This window comes from Puma concolor, chromosome D1 (genome assembly GCF_028749965.1).
Source record: "Puma concolor isolate L17-30 chromosome D1, mPumCon1.1.hap2, whole genome shotgun sequence".
Classification (NCBI taxonomy): Eukaryota; Metazoa; Chordata; class Mammalia; order Carnivora; family Felidae; genus Puma; species Puma concolor.
The window spans coordinates 33,849,083-33,866,333 of record NC_141676.1 but is presented as its reverse complement, the minus strand read 5'-3'; positions in this window follow the sequence as shown (position 1 = coordinate 33,866,333).

Genomic DNA, 17,251 nt, shown 5'->3' with positions numbered 1-17,251 from the left:
CCTCGTCTCCCCTTACACAACAATCAGGTTTTAAATTGAATGTTTAATGTGAAATTGAGTCTTTCTGGTTTCACTTTTCCACCCTACTTTCAGTATAAAAGCCCTACCTTCAAAAATAAGAGTGAGAATTATCTCATTAATCGTAAGATTTCAGACTTTTTCAGTGGGGGCAATAAAAAAAGGTGAAAATATTTACCAGAATCAAGGATTGAAGACACAAAAGCATACTAAAAGGAAAAGTTTCCTGTGGCCAATGGGGGGAAAAAAACAATTTGCTAAAAAAAAAATGTAAATGACAAACTGACACACACACAAAAGCCATATTTCATGGCATGACTGGTAGGACATAGATAAGTGTTCTTTTTACTCTCCCAAATCACTTCCAAAGGATTGGTTTCTTTAAAAAGAAATATATGAGCATTTCAGCATGATTTTTGCTAGCTACTAATTTTACTATTTATTCTCTCCCCTTTAACTAAGTGGGAAATCTCATTTTGTGCAGTGAGGTGAAAAATAGCTTCCATGTCTCACCTGATTTTTGAATCACAACTTTATTATTTAAACTTAACCAGGTCTTAGTTTCCCCATATGTAAATAAGAAAAATAATACCTATATTATAGAGTTATTTTAAGGATTAAATGAGAAACTTTATTTTCTTGTCATTATTGTAATAAGTAATATAATTATTTATTATCACTGTATTACTTATTATATGCAAAGTACTTTATATATATTAATTTGCTTACCCCCTCAACAATCAACCCCATGTTATTTATACCAATACCAACCCCATATGAAAACAGAAGCACAAAACAGTTAAGCAACTTGCACAAGGTTGCTGTAAGCACAAGGTTGCTGTAAGCAATCAGAGAGGCGAGCATGTTCAAAGGGGAAACAATGTTTAATAAAGGTGAGGGCAGGGGTGCCTGGGTGGCTCAGTCGGTTGAGTATCCGACTCTTTTTTTTCTTTTTAACGTTTATTTTTGGGAGACAGAGAGATGGAATGGGGGAGGGTCAGAGAGAAAGGGAGAGGGAGACACACAATCTGAAGCAGGCTCCAGGCTCTCAAAGGGTCAGCACAGAGCCAGACGCGGGGCTTAAACCCACGAAGCATAGGATCATGACCTGGGCTGAAGTCAAACGTTCAACCGACTGAGCCACCAGGAGCCCTGTGCATCTGACTCTTGATTTCAGCTCAGGTCATGATCTCAATCAAGCCCCACTGGCAGTACAGACCCTGCTTGGGATTCTCTCTTCTCTCTCTCCCTGCCCTGCTCACACGCACACACACTCTCTCTCTCACCCTCTCTCTCTCTCTCTCTCTCTCAAATATAAAAAAATAAACATGAAAAATAATTTTTTAAATAAATAAATTTTAAATAATTTAAAATTATTTAAATTTTTTAAAATAAACCTTTATTTTTTTTTAAATACAGGTTCTGTTCATCACCTTTTTAAAAAAAGGTGAGGGCAGAATTAAGGGAACAAGTATAATGATGGATCAGGGACTATCCAACAGAAAGGCATTATCACCTCTAGGTCTGAAGGGACAAGAAGAGGGATTGATGTGGCTGAAGCCAGGTGGGAGAGATGGCCACTGACAGAGAAACCTAGCCACTGCCAAACTTACAGCCTGGCAGGAAAGGACATCCTGATCTCCCTTTTCTCCCATTCTGTAACGTTCTGTCAGCATCCCATCCCATTGAACAAACTCAGTTGGAAGTCAGAAGTCAGGGGAGTGCAGGTGACATAGAACACAGCCTCCCCCAGGGTACAGACGAAAGCTACGAATAGACCAGGAAGGGCAAATAGAGAAAAACCAAAACATAGTAGAGCTGGGATTCAAATCCATATTCTAAACCACTCACTCTGTTGCCTCTTGGGCATATAGCAGTGGTTAGCTTTTCTTCTCTCTATCCGTAAAAGCCTGAGTGTGCCAGCCCAAAGTCCACCTTGAAACAAAACAGCCATTTCACTAGAAATCATGACTCATAATTTTCAGAACAATCTGTCAGTGGTGGGCTCACAGCACAAAGAGTACAAATGGTTCTCTTGAAAGAGTCCCTTCTCCTGCTTCTAGACTTGGGGTGCCTCTTTTTCCCTCACCCTCTATATACAGTCGTTCTTGGGCCCTCTATATTCTCCCTTTTGACCCACTTGCTAACATAAAGAGTTCTCCTTACTTTTAAGTCTGGGGATAGCCTAACACCACCACTCCTGACCCCAGAGGCTTCCTTCTACATTTCAGTGGGTTGAAGAAATTTTTCTGCAAAAGAAGGCTTGGCACAAAAGAGGACTCATTACATAGAAAGTATAGCAGTCGTGGCAGTAGTAGTATTGGCACTTTGCCCACAGGAGGCTCAATGGAAAGCTTATAGTGACTGTAGAGAATAATGAAAAGGCAAATGAGCCAAGTCCTAGGCAAGGAAGACAATGCTTTCCTGAGAGCATCCTGAAACACTTTCCAGAAGACACACAGCAACCTCTCACACCATAATGCACTTCTACTCAACCTCTTCACTATGGCTTTTGGCTACATTCTCTGCACTATTCTCCAGAATCACTCTCCTAGGCACCTTCATCTACAAGGAGATGTTTAAAAACAAATTACAGATGTTTTTCTTTTCATGAGAAACACTCCAACGCATATTATTTTTCAAAATGTTGAGTTTCATGCCATGAACATTTTATTCCTGGCCTTGGGTTAGCACAATATAAGAAACTTGAATATCCATGACCAGTGGAGGGATAATCTTTTGGTTTTTAACGTTTAAACAGACATTTTTTTTTTAAATGTCCACAAGTCTTCTACCCTTTTAGACATTTGTCTAAAGCAAAGTGCATTTTCCTGTCCAAATCTATAGCAAGTTCAAGTCTGTTTCCATTGCATCACCTTTATTTGCCTCTACAATCTATGAAATATGTTAAACACAGAAGACATACAAGGTGAAAGAAACTTGTTTGCAGGTTATTAAATCTTCATTCATCAATTTCTTTGTGTTAAATGGTAAACTGATGCCTACAAAATGGGTAGCTGTGTGAACGGGAATGAGAGCAGAACTACAAAGTGAAAATATAACAACCCAGATGCAAGGTGGTGTGAGATCAGCAGTTTATTTCACTGTGAAAATAGAGATGTTTCTATTCCAATGCAAATTTTCACAAAGTAATTTGGCTACAATCTGTGGATCTGTCCACTTCTCACCACCTTTCCACTGCCATCCAAATCTGAGTTCCCATCATCTCTCACTGCACAAGGTTCTGTATCAGATACCTCTTGAGTATAACCTGCCCTCACTATGCCTCTGCTGTTCCACAGAACCCTTGCTTCTGTGGGAACTCTTGCTTGTAATGCGGGATGATTATAGGAACTACTAGTCATTCTGCCTTATGTATGAGTCTGGCAGTGCAAGAGAGTTAACACTTCAATGGGCAATGCTGAACCAAAGGGGTCAGGGCTGAACAATTCAGAGGTGTATTCCCACCTGGCCTTTTAGAGGTCCCTGGTGACACAGAGGTCCAGTTGTCTACAGAATTTATCAGCATCTTCCACAAAACTAGATTGATTTTGCCTTCTTTCTCACCTAACACTTCTCATCTTCCACTTATGTTCCTTGGATCACTTTCCAAAAGAAACAATCTACACACGAGCCCTTGCCTCAGGCTCAGGTTTATGGAGGAAAATGGGCTACACAACGGCCTCCTATTTTCCCCCAAGTATCCCTTTCAACCTTCAGGAATCTGTTGCACAGCAGCCAGAGCGGGTCTCCTAAAACATCAAGCATACTGTATCATCCCCCTGCTCAAAAACTGCTAACGGTTTCCATCACATTCAGAATAAAATCTAAAGTCCTTTCAGTGTCTCCCAAGGTCAGCAGAAGCCACTGGTCGCCTGTCACTCTTTTTTATTTTTCTTCATACCACTTATACCACATGACATTATACTGTGTATTTATCTGTTTATGGACCATCTCCTCGATTGGAGTAGAAGCTTCATAGCAACAGGGACTTGTGTCTCTTGCTTACCTCTATATCCCCAGTGTCTTGCTCAGGGCCTACTATGTAGGCATCAAAAAATACTTGTCGAATAAATAATGGGACACATGATTTTCATTATGCACATGGTTGTAATGCTAGAACGAACATCATCTCAGACAAAGAGGAAAAAACTTGCTGTCAGCTGCTTAGTTTGAGTGACTTTGGGATATGTTTATCCAACAATGGGTGAAAAATGTGATAAAAATGGCTAAGAAGCCTTGTGCCATTCCTCACCAAGATGAGGATTGAAAAACAAAGGCCATTCCTCTTGATCAAAAGCTAGATGTAATCAAGGCTGGATTTTCCCAGGGATGTTGAGCTTTATAACTATAGACTTAAAGCTATAAAAACACCAGTATTATTGAAATGCCTGCAGGCAAAATTACATTATTATTGTGAGTTTGATTGCTCCAGACCCTAATCCCATATTTGCTTTCTGAAATAATTATTTTTAAAGTGATTTTTTAATATAAAGTGGCTTCTTAGGAATGCAACCATAACACTATAACATAGATCATACCTCTGCCCCAATGAATAGAGAAGAGCTGAATCCAATCTATAAGAAAGCTTTCCTCAACAGATAAAGGGGAATCTTGGAGTAAATAAACTATGGTAAAGCCCTCAGAAATCACGACTATAATCTTAAAAGGAGATAGGGGCCCAAAGAAAATGTTACCTATTAAAGCCATAATTAACTAAAATTAAGCACGGCTGACAACTCCAGAGGTCAATCAGGCATTGGGTTGGCAGCCACTAGGGTAACCAGTCCTCATGTGTAGTCCCAGATTTAGCACTGTCAAGCTATGGGAGCCTGAATAAGTCACTTCACTTTTGTGTCAAATGCTGTTGAGGGCAAATACTATATCATTCATGGTAGATCCTGGTATCATCCTCACACTTGGCACACAAAGGAAGTTTCCCAATAGACAAGAGCTGAGTGAGTAAGTGTGCAGAACTAGGTGAGGCATAATTCATACTCTTAAAGGCCTCGTGTAACTTTTAACAAGAATCGGTATGAATTGTTTCTCTATTCCTTCTGAAAATATCCATTTGCATTTTTGCCAGCACTTTATTCCCTGGGCTAGATTAGCTACAAATTCCCATGGACAACATGACTCTATTTCAAAATAGAAAATAACCATGTCCAGTCAACAGAGATTATCATGTCAGTAGATAAAAAGTGTTATATATAACATGGACATTGTGACATGATTTTGGTTAAAAATTCCCTTTGAGCAGAAGACATGAACAGACATTTCTCCAAAGAAGACAGACAGGGGGCCAACAGACACATGAAAAGATGCTCAACATCACTCATCATCAGGGAAATGCAAATCAAAACTGCAATGAGATAGCACCTCACACCTGCTAGAGTGGCTAAAATCAAAAACACAAGAAACAACAAGTGTTGGAGAGGATGTTGGTGGGAATGCAAAGTGGTGCAGCCACTCTGTAAAACAAAACAAAACAATATCTGTAGATTCTTCCAAACATTAAAAATAGAACTACCCTATAATCCAGTAATCACACTACTGGGAATCTACCCCCAAAATACAAAAACACTAATTCAAAAGGATACATGCACCCTTATGTTTATAGCAGCATTATCTACAATAGCCAAATTATGGAAGCAGCCCAAGTGTCCAACAATAGATGAATGGATAAATAAGATGTGGTATATAACAGAATATTATTTAGCCGTAAGAAAGAATGAAATCTTGCCTTTTGCAACAGCATGGATGGAACTACAGAGTATAATGCTAACTGAAATAAGTCAAAGAAAAAAATACCATATAATTTCACACATATGTGGAATTTAAGAAACAAAACAAACAAGTAAAGGAGAGAGAGAGAGAGATGAACCAAGAAACAGACTCTTAATTATAGAGAACAAACTGATGGTTACCAGAGGGGAAGGGGGGGATGGGTTAAATAGGTGATGGGGATTAAGGAAGGCACTTGTTATGATGAGCACCAGATGATGTATGGAATTGTTGACTCACTGCTTTGTACACCTGAAACTAATATCACTCTGTATGGAATTAAAATTTTTAAAAATTCCTTTGAAACTGAAGATATTCTGATGGCTCTTCATGGAGAATCAAGAGACCTATACATGTTACTTACACTCTCTGAGCCTCAGTACTGCATTTGTAAAATGAAGACATCTGAGGAGATTTAAAAAAAAAAAAATCTCTTCCCAGGCTAAACAAGGGCTGATAATTGTGAACACCAGTTTATTTGTTTGTTCTTTTTTTTGAGATATATCAAGGGATGCTTCCATTTGGTCCATCCATGGGCCCGGGAGGAAAGGGGGAAAAGACTATGTATCCATTAGCTATTGTAACATAAAGAAGCCACTCAAATGTAATGGCTTCAAATAACAAATTATTACATTTCACAAGTCTGTGGGTTGACTGGGCTGAAGTGGAAGGTTTGGATAAAAAAATCCTTAAAGTATTGCTAAGGTCACTCAGCTGCATTCAACTGGGAGCTCAGCTGAGGCAGGAATGTCTATGTTGCTTTTATCCTTCAGAGTCTTTCCACATGGCCTCTTATCCTTCGGTTGTCTATCCTGAGCTTCTTTACAACACAGAGCCTCGATTCTAAGAGGAAGTATTCTTAGAGGACATGTTCCTGTGTGCAAGTGTTCATCAAGCCCCTGCTTGCATTGCGTTTATTAATCTCTCATTGGCAAATGCAAGTCCCTTGGCCAAACCCAGAATCAAGGAGCAGGATGGGGACTACACAAGAACATGAATGCCAGGAAGCATGGCTCGTTGTAAGAGAAAGAAGTACAAAATGGAGACAGGATTTTGTAGATTAAGATGTTTCTGCAGAGCTTGATCCCTTTCTCTCAAGAAACCTGTTTCCTTATTCTCCAAATTCCACCGGGCACTGGAGGTCATTGCTTCTGGCTGGGGAAGATCAGCCTCTTAAAATCATTAAACATTTTCTCCCCAGAAATACACCCATGACATAATGGCAATTTCAGCATGACCGCTGAATGTTATCTGGCATTCATCATATATGGAACATTTTTGCCACCATTAATCAGATCCAATAATCCAGTAAATAATGAAGGTGGCTGTATGGTCTGAAAGGCTAGAAGAAGGAAAGGAATAGGTTTTAATTCTGTCTTTGGAAGGGTACAGCAACACACACTTACTGAGGCCCTGCGATATATTCACACATGGGCCACGAGGCTGTGGCAATAGAGAAGTATAATAAAAACTTCATTAGACCAAAATATAACTAGAAGGAGTCTCAATCTACTGGGTTAAATACTGACAATGATAATAATGATTATTATGGGGATTGTTGCTATTAATGCTATTTTACTTTAAAAAAAAATCACTATACTCTGTATTTTACATGCATTCATTCGTTCAATCTTCACAGCAATTCTATAAGGAAATTGCTAGCATCCCCATTTTAGAGATGACAAAACGGTGACTTAGTTTAAGCAGTTTTCCAAAGTCCACTCAAGAAGTTAGAGGCAAAGGCAGGATTCATATCTGTGTGCTAATTCATCCAGCCACCAAACAGTTATTGAATGTTTCCTATGTGCCAGACTCTGAATCTTCATTTTCTATTTTCACCTGCTACATGTTCAATAATAGCTTCTCAATCATATGTTCAAAAGAGAGTAAATGAACAGATGGGGGGGAAGAAAAACTTTCAATGAAATGAGTTTTCCCTCAATTTAATAATTACTGGAGAGGTATTGGGTGGGGGGGGGTGGGCTAAATGGGTGATAGGCATTAAGGAGAGCACTTGGTGGGATGAGCACTGGGGGTTATATGTAAGTGATGAATCCTGAAACCAATACTACACTATATGTTAACTAACTTGGATTTAAATAAAATTAAAAAAAAAAAAAAGAATTGAGTCTTTGGGACCCAGTACCACATTGCACTCCTCCAACCGTGTGCTATGGAAGGTTGCACATGATTTACTCTCTTCCTTGGAGGCTCATTGCATCAACCTTCTTGATCTGGAGCTGCTACCCTCCTAATCATAGGCAGAGGTCCTACCATGACTTTCAGATGCTTTTGCCTCCCTGACATCATCTTTCATCGTCACCTTCAGGATCAACTCAGTCACGTCTAATGTGGTCGATGACTAAAGGTCAAGTCTTAGGAATAAAGAATGAGAGAGACCATGCAAACTTGAGTCCTATATTCTTGCTTCAACAGTTCACTTTTGGCAATAAAAACCCTTTCCAGAATGCTGAAACTGCAAGTATTTCAAGAAGTGCTGGAAAATCTGATGATCATCTCTAGTCTTTATTAGGAGACATGAAAGAAGAATCAGTTGTCTTGGATATATTCCGGAGGTGGGGTTGGGGGGCGGAATTCCAACTAACAGTGAGTATACATTTACAGCAAAATGCACCAGCCCTGAGGTCCTCAAGCATTCTGTTTAAGTGAGATTTTCCTGTGTAAGGCATAGATTCAGACCCTGGAGTCATGTCTGGAAGAAAGGCAGGCCTTCTTTATAAGAAACAACTAAAGAAAAATACAAGGTTGGAAAAGGCAAGTAGAAGAGACAATAAAATATAATAGGAATTCAGAGAAGACTGAGACTAGCTGGGTGGCCTGTCACTAATAAACATCACTGGGAGTTGGAGGGCTTCCTAGGAGTGGGCAGTGAGGACTGAGATGAATAAGTGAATGAAGAAATAGCAGAAGAGTATTAAGCTGCATCTTCTCCACATGGAATCTTGAAGAGAAGGGATGCATTTCCAAGAAGGAGGAGTAAGTGGCTGCCTTGCTGGTTTCACTTGAAGAAAGCAAACAGCTTCTTCCTAAGAAAATGCTCTGGCAGCTCAATGGCAGTAAATACAGTGTCCACCCATAAACCTCTGCTTGAAACTCAGGAATTTAAAGACTAGTTAGTTTAGAATGAAAAAGAATTAACCACAGGGGAAGAAGGGAGCAAGGCATTACCACCCATAAACTCCTTAAACCAAATGGACTTCTGAGATATGTTGTTGTTTTTTTTTTTTTAATAGCGGGGCTTTCTCTGGGTGTTTGGGCAAGGAGTGAGTTATATTTTTCTGAACTTTACAGATAGTATAATAGTTAATATTACTTTTGGAGTCAAGGAAATATCCATAATGATACAGTGATAGGATATACAAGGGAACAGTACTCAAGATAGGTAAGGTAAGCTTCAGTGTAGGTCAGGAGAGCTGAAGAGGGAGTCTGAACTGAAAGGGGTGGCTTTCACAGATGCAGTATGAAATCATTACCTCAGGACAGAGACAAAGGTTAAAAAAAAGAGAGGAATTTTAAAAACTATCTATTTCATTTGTTTCCTAAAAATAAGCTTCATAGAAAAACAATGTCAGTACCATTCAAAAGACAGAAAGTCACAAACTTAGAAAATGAGATGCAAATGTATTTTTAAACCCTCTGAGTGATTAAGATAGAAAGAGGTTGATTCTTCCAATCCCCAAAAGATTGTATGCCTTCTATTACTTACAGGACATCTCCTAATCCCTATTTCTATGAGAAATCTATATTTCCTTAATAGAAAGCACTGAGTTTTAGAACAGTGATGTAAGTAAAGTCTTTGTATAAATGTATGTTTTTCATTATAAATGTGAAAAACACATATTACAAAATAGGGAAAACAATGTGCTCATAATATAATTTTGCATTGTGCTTTTTCCATTTGCTGTATGTCACATAGCTAAATCATTATTTTGTTACTAGTCTTCAAAACGATTTAAATGGCCAACTAGAATATGTCATAATTTATAAATTTCTTTTCAAATATGTTGAGTGTATAAAGCCAGCAACACATCCAGTTGGAATGTCATCTAGATATCTATAGAAAAATGTGCTTCTTGGTTGAAGTATTCAACTCTTTGCTTTCTCTTTAATGCAAAGGTCTCTATTTTCTTCCATGGGCTCATTAAGTTATCAATGCCCAAAAAAAAAAAAAAAAAAAAAGGACTCTCTCTAGAGACAATCAACATATTTGCTTGTGAAATGGAAAAGGACTCAGCTAGCATATTTATCAAATGTGTAAGTGGCCCATGAGACAGAGGCATAGCAACTATGGTAGGTGACCCATTCTGAATCCAAAAAGAATTTGATTGGCTGAAAGAATAATAGCAGGAATCAAACAAGATGGCATTTCACAGAGTGAGAAGACTGGGAGTGTTCTAAGTAGAGAAAAGGAGCCTTAGAAACAATAAGATAATGGTCTCAAATATCTGGAGCCAGGTGGGAGGTCTTTACTATGAAAAGGGAATTTCAAATAGAACTGTAATAAAAGATAATCATAACTGTAAGGTCCAAATTAAAAAATTACTGCACAACAAATCAAGCCATTAAACAAAAAATAACCCACTGTTGTTTGTTAATTCTTTCTGTAAATATTTATTGAACACATCTAATAAATGGAGGCTAGCATCTTGCTAGGCACTGAGGAGGCAGCAGTGAAGGAGGCAAGCATGACCCCCACCCTCAAAGTGTCCCTAAGGGCACCAGAGAAAAAGAAGGAAACAAAACAATCAAACTAAAAAAATTATAAACTATGTGTTATAAATAATAAAAGGGCCTAAGATAAAGATTAATAAGAGGGATGAACTGTAAACAGATGGCCAAGAAAAACCTTTCCGTGTACTTGACACTTTACCAGAGACCTTAAAGAATGAGCAGGAGTCAGGTACATAAACAGTAATGGAGTGTTCCAGGCAACTGCTCTGAGGCAAAAGAGTTTGTGTGTCTGGAAAAACAAAAGAAGGCAAATGGTGCTGGAGTCCAGTGTGTAAGAAGGTGGATGGTGAGTGAGGAGTTTGGGGAAACAGGCAGAAAAAGGTTTTGTGGGCATTGTAAGAAGAGTGGGGTGTTAACCAAAATGCAATGAGAAGTCGTTAGAGAGCCTTAAGCAGGGACTGCCTTCACTGAGTTTTGCTGTTAGAAAAGCACTCTGACTGAGGTGTGGAGCACAGGTTAGAGAGAGGCTAAAGGAGAAGCAGGAGGCCAGTTAGGAGACCACTGCAGCAGCCTAGGGGAGAGAAGACAGGCCCTCAGACCAGAGTGTGGAAATGCAGATGGAGACAAATGAGCAAAGCCAAGACAGAGTCCTAGGAGGGAGTGAGCTTGAGATCCCTTGATGTGTTCAGAGCTGGGATGACCATTCCTCAATAGGTCATAGAAGGGATTCTTATCCCATAAAGCCCCTTCCAACTCTGCAACTCTTTAAGAGACATATTCTAGAAGAGACGCTGGCATGTGAACAAAGAACCTTGAGAATTCAAGACATTGTTCCTATTGATTTGCATGCACAGGCCCTGTCTTTATGAAAATTTTAGCAATGAAAGACACTAGGTTGGGCTCAATTCCTCCTAAGAGTTAATTACCGGCCTGGCCCCAGGAGGATCAGAATGAAACGGGAGCATGTGGAAGGCATCACGCTTACAATGTGAACATGAGCAGCACTAATGGGAACACTCCATTGCCAGGCACCGTCCTCATAATTCTACAAATGAGCCAGAGCCTCTGGAATCCCAGTTCTGCAGCTGCTGCACAGATGTGTGCTGAGCACTGGGACAGGAGCAGAGGAAGGAGGTTGGAGCATAAAGACAATTTATCCAAATCAAACCAGGACTCTTGGCATTTAAGGAAATGACTGCCATTCCTGTCTATACAGTATACCCAGGAAGATCTTCTCAAAATGCAAATGTGATCCTGTCCTCATTTCATCCCAACCTGAAAGGTTGCTTAGCGTTGCTTTTAGGCTAAAGACCAAAATCCCTGGCATGGTCTCTAAGTAAGGGGAGTACATGTCCTACTTTGTCCAGGATAGTTGGAACTTACAACTATTTTGATCATTGTCAATCACCCCTCATTTTACTCTCACCAGTGCTTCCATTTGGACAAAAAATTATGTGGTCCCCCTACCTACAAGGTCCCACATGCCCCTTCCATCCTTATATCTTGCCACACTCTGAGACACAGCCATGCTGGACTTCTTTCTGTTCCTCCAACCTTTCCCCAACCCTCCTGCTATAGAAGTTTTACATAAGCTGCCCTTTCCAGCTGGAAAACTCCTGCACTCTCCTCCCCTTCACCAGATCACTTCTGGTCCTCCTGCAGACCCTCCCTGACCAGGACAGTTGTCCTTCAGACTCTCTCTTAGCTCCATTATGTTCCTTTCCTCCTCAGCACTTATCCTAGTGGGTTTTGTTTTGCTCACATTTATTTGGGTAATTCTTTGATTCATATTCAACTATGTCTCCCATTTGAATGAGGGTAGTGACCCTGTCTTCTTTACCCTAGAAATACAAATGCCAAGCATATTTTGAATGGATGGATGGATGGGGATGGATGGATGGATGGATGGATGGATGGATGGATGGATTTATTTATAAGTAAGTTAACATACAAACTACTAGTTACTTACTGGCTAATCCCACCAAACCCAGCAAACAAAAACAACAAATAAACAAACAAAAAAACTATGTATTTATACACTAGGGAAATGGTAAAAAAGTGACTTGATTGATCTTTGGAATAGATTTATTGCTCTGTGTGTGTGTGTGTTCCAAATAAATATTGACTTCCATACTGGTCACCTTGTAAAGTTGGACCCTTATCCCAAAGACAGCAATAATTCTAAAACTCCTCTTTGGAACTTGCCTGAAAAGTCTCAGTGTATTCTACTGGATCTCCTCAATAATGGCAAAACTACAACATTCAGAGGGAGGTTTTGATTGCTGGAAAAGCCAACTGGCATTTTGTACCAAGTTTGATAAACGAGTCTGGAGACCAAGACAGACAGGGGTGTTTAGGTCAAAAATGAGGTGAAACTCTACAGAGACCAAATCTCTAATGTGTCTCCAAAACTGGCTCAGAAGGTAATTCCAAACACTTTGGCAGAAAATGTGGAAGAGGAAATAATCCTCCAATGGATCCTTTTTGAAAGATAAGCCCTGTTCTGTCATTTGAAAACATGTGTAGAAAATCAACCTCCACAAACAAATTTCTCAAAATGACAATCCTTTCTCCCAACTGTGCGGTGCTTTTCAGCACACAAAGTGCTTTCTCCACATTATACTTTCAACAAGTGACCACTATAAGAGACTTTGCTATGTTCATTTTGAAGAGCAAGGCAAATGGGGTAGAGGAGGTAGGGAGTGGAATCTGAACTCTCCTGGGGTCATGAGTCATGAAGGCTTTAAAGAAATCTAACACCTCCCAGGACGAAGCATGACTGGAAAAACAAATACCAACTACCCGAGACAGCATCACAATACGTTCCAGCCAAGTGTGGACACCCCTTGGAGCCCACCTGCTTATGCTCCTTCACCCCAGCTCTGCTAGGGCCTTGCCCCAGGACTGACAAACAAAAGTTAGCTCTGAAATTCCATTAGCACCACCAGAATGTTTGCCTAGCAGCTTCTGGGTGGAACAGAAGGGGAAAACGCATTTTCTGAGTCCCACCTTAAATATGCAGGAGCTAAGAGCAAAGCAGGGTTACAGAGCCTAGAGCTTTGGATCTACTTTATGTGACCTGTTTTACGGCCCTTGAAATGCATCAGGAAGAACTGACAATGAATATGCTGGGGAGTCCTAGGAAACTTGTCTTGATAGTTCTACATCTTGCCTCTCTTAACCATCTGGTTTCAAATCTAGTTTCAGTTTCAGAATTTCAATGAAATAAATTGGTCTAAAAATGTTTTGCCTCCTTGCTCCCACTAATGCATTAACCTTCTATTTCCAATCGAGGGTATAAGGAAATTCAACTATTTGGAGCACCATCCCCTCTATTCTAAATATAAATCAGGAGACATAAAGACCAAAGAAGCCATCTAAGATTCACAGAAATGTACTCTTCATTGTGCCATGGGTGGCAACAGAAGTTCAAGGTAGTCAAAAACAACATGGTCTGGTCTCAGGTGGAGGCATAACCAGAAAGATAACCAAGACTGGATAAGTCAGAGGTTAGACTAAGCTGACAAGGGATAAATTTTAGAATGAGCACCAATCTGGGAATTGCTCAAAACATTCCAGGTGACCAAAATGCCCTCAAATATCTAGTGTTGGGGCCATTGATTGAGGGGAAATCTTCTTTCTGGCCTTGGGCTTTGGCAACAAATAGAATCCAGGGTGTTTCTCTCTCCAGGTTGTTAGATTAATTTTTATACAGTCCCTAAGAAAGATCTCTTTCCCACTGGACTGTATTATTACCAGTGACCACAATTTATTGTTGAAGTTCAGACACATTTAAATGTGAAAGTGGCCACCATTAATTTTTCTGGGAAGCAGGTATTAACCTGGGACAGTCCCAGGAAATCCAGGATTTGCTACCCTTCTTATTACAGATGCATTTTCAGTGGATGACCTCCAACTCATTCCATGTTTCCCAGACAAGGAAAACAAGCAAAATGATGCCCCTTTTTGAGTCAACTGAAAGTAACCAACCTGTCCTCCAGCTGGTATCTAATAATATACAACAGGTCCTGAAACCGCAAACCACATTACCTAGCATTCCTTGACAAACAAGACCTGATATTTATCAGGACAGCCAGACATTTGCCTTCATGAGTAAACATGTTATGTCCAGAGTCCCAGGGAAAGCCACCACCTCCCCATCCAGACATCCACATCCTCACATCTGTATACCTGCTCCACCCCTAACCCCATCTATTTTTCAAGGGAGTGGAATATCTTCCATGACCATGTTGATGACAGATTTTCAAATGGTTGTTTGATTTAAGAAGATCAACGCAATAGCAGTGCTTCTCGTACTTGAACGTTCATAAGAATCACATAGGATATTGTTAAAATGCAGACTCTGTTTCAGCAAGTCTGGGGCAGGGCCTAAAATTCTACACTCTCAAAGTTTCCAGGTGATACTAAGGCTACTGGCCAACGGGCCACACATTGAATATAAAAGACCTACAGCATTTTTTTCCTACAGCATTTATCTTAAAGGCTTAATGACATCTTAGATACCTTTAGTGCTGAAGTGAAGGAAAGCATGCCCATTAAATCTGTACCCAAAAAGCAACATGGTGGAAGGAAAAGTAGAAAGGCGGGGCAGGGCAGGGGTGGGGGGAGCTGGCGCCTGGGTGGCTCAATCAGTTGGGTGTCTACTCTTGATTTCAGCTCAAGTCATGATCTCATGGTTGGTGAGATTGAGCCCATGACAGGCTCTATGCTGACACTGCAGCACCTGCTTGGGATTCTCTCTCTCCCTCTCTCTCTCTCTCTCTCTGCCCCTCCCCCATTCACACATGAAAACACACACTGTCTCTTTCTTAAAATAAATAGAAATCATAAAAACAGTATTTAAAAAAAGAAAAAGGGAGAAATAGAGAAGAAAATAAAGGGAGATAGAGGAAAGTGAGGGGGAAAGAAAGAAGGAAGAAAGGGAAGAGGGAAAAAGAAAAGAAGTGAGTAATAAAAAGGGAAGAATAAAAATACACTCAATTAAGTTGGGCTAGGGAAGAAGAAAATAAGGTTCAGTGGGTCCCTTGGGCATAAGTGGGAAAAAGCAGCTCCATCCCCATTGCCTGTAGCACCAGAAAGTTGTTTCCATTCCAAAGGGGTCCACTGCAATAAATATCTTAAATTCCTTTATTTTCACAACTGTTAATCAATTACTCACCGATCCGTAACAGAGTCCTCTAGTCCAGTACAGTAACTTTCAAACTGTTTGATCACAGGTCATCCAAGAAATACATTTTGCATGTGGCCCACTAAACACACACACACACACACACACACACACACTGAGCAGGCAGTTTCAGTTCCTGGTGAGAACCACTTCCGGGCTTGCAGGAGGCAGCCTTCTCATTTTGCCTTCACATGGCAAAGAGACAGATGAGCTCAGGTCTGTCTTCTTTTTCTTATACGAATACTAATCCCATCAATGGGGCCTTGTCTTTATAACCTCATCTAAACCTAATTACTACCAAAAGGCCCACTCCTAATGCCATCACAATGGGGGTTAGGGTTTCAACATATGAATGGAGGAGGGGGAAGGTGGACACATTCAGTCCGTAATACTATTTAACACATCATCCCCAAACTGAATGCCTCCAAATATTTATTATTAACTCTCTTGGTTCTGTGATCTGACTGGGATCAGCTGGGTGGTTCTTATTTGGGATTTATCATGCAGTTGTAGTCATGTGTCAGCTGGATGTCCAAGATGGCTCATTTGTATGCTGACAGCTGATGACAACCATCAACTGGGAGCTCAGCTGGAGCTCTCAACCAAAGTGAGTACATGTAGCTTGTCCATGTGATTTGAACCTTTCATAGCATGGCAGCTGGACTCCCAGACAGAGTGACCCAAGAGCAAGCATTCCAAAATGCCCAGTTGGTAGGTAAGTGACCTCTACATTACCTGTACATTGGTAATTAGATACTGACTCTTGGTGAGATTCAGCTTCTATCTTTTTGGTAGTCTGGTTGTCTGTCTTTTCACAATAACAGCCATTGGCGATCAAATGCCCAGGTAAAGTAATTTATCAGGAGTTCGAATTTACATTTTTCAAAGATCATTCCAGCTATAATACAAGTTATCTTTAAAAGGACTAAAAGTAACAGTTATGTGCAGCTTCATGAAAATAACAATCAAAACCAAGTCACAATGATAGGAAGATTTTGGGGTACCTCATCATAGCTTGGTCATCTTAATAGTCTATAAGAAGGTAGTCTATAAAATAGTCTATAAAAAAATAGTCTAAAACTAGCCTATAAGTTCAAAGGGAAGAAAAAAAGAAAAAAGGAATAAGTTGTTTTGCCATATTCTTTCACTGATACTGTTCAATTATTGGCAAAGGATTTCCATTAAAAAATTTGAAATAAAACATAAAACATCCTTAAATATTAACAAAAAATGCATTTACCCCACAATGAGGATGGATAACAGTACCATTAAACATTTGGTTTCTTCAAATGCTTGCTTCTTCTTTTCCTAGCTTTCTTTTCTTCTTCTCCTTCTCTTCTTCCCTCTCTCTCTTTCTCTCTCTCACTTTTTTTTTTTTTTTTTTTTTTTTGCAGGTAAGGAAATATTTTGAGCTTTTTTTAAAAAAAAGGTAGCATGGGGCGCCTGGGTGGCGCAGTCGGTTAAGCGTCCGACTTCAGCCAGGTCACGATCTCGCGGTCCGTGAGTTCGAGCCCCGCGTCAGGCTCTGGGCTGATGGCTCAGAGCCTGGAGCCTGTTTCCGATTCTGTG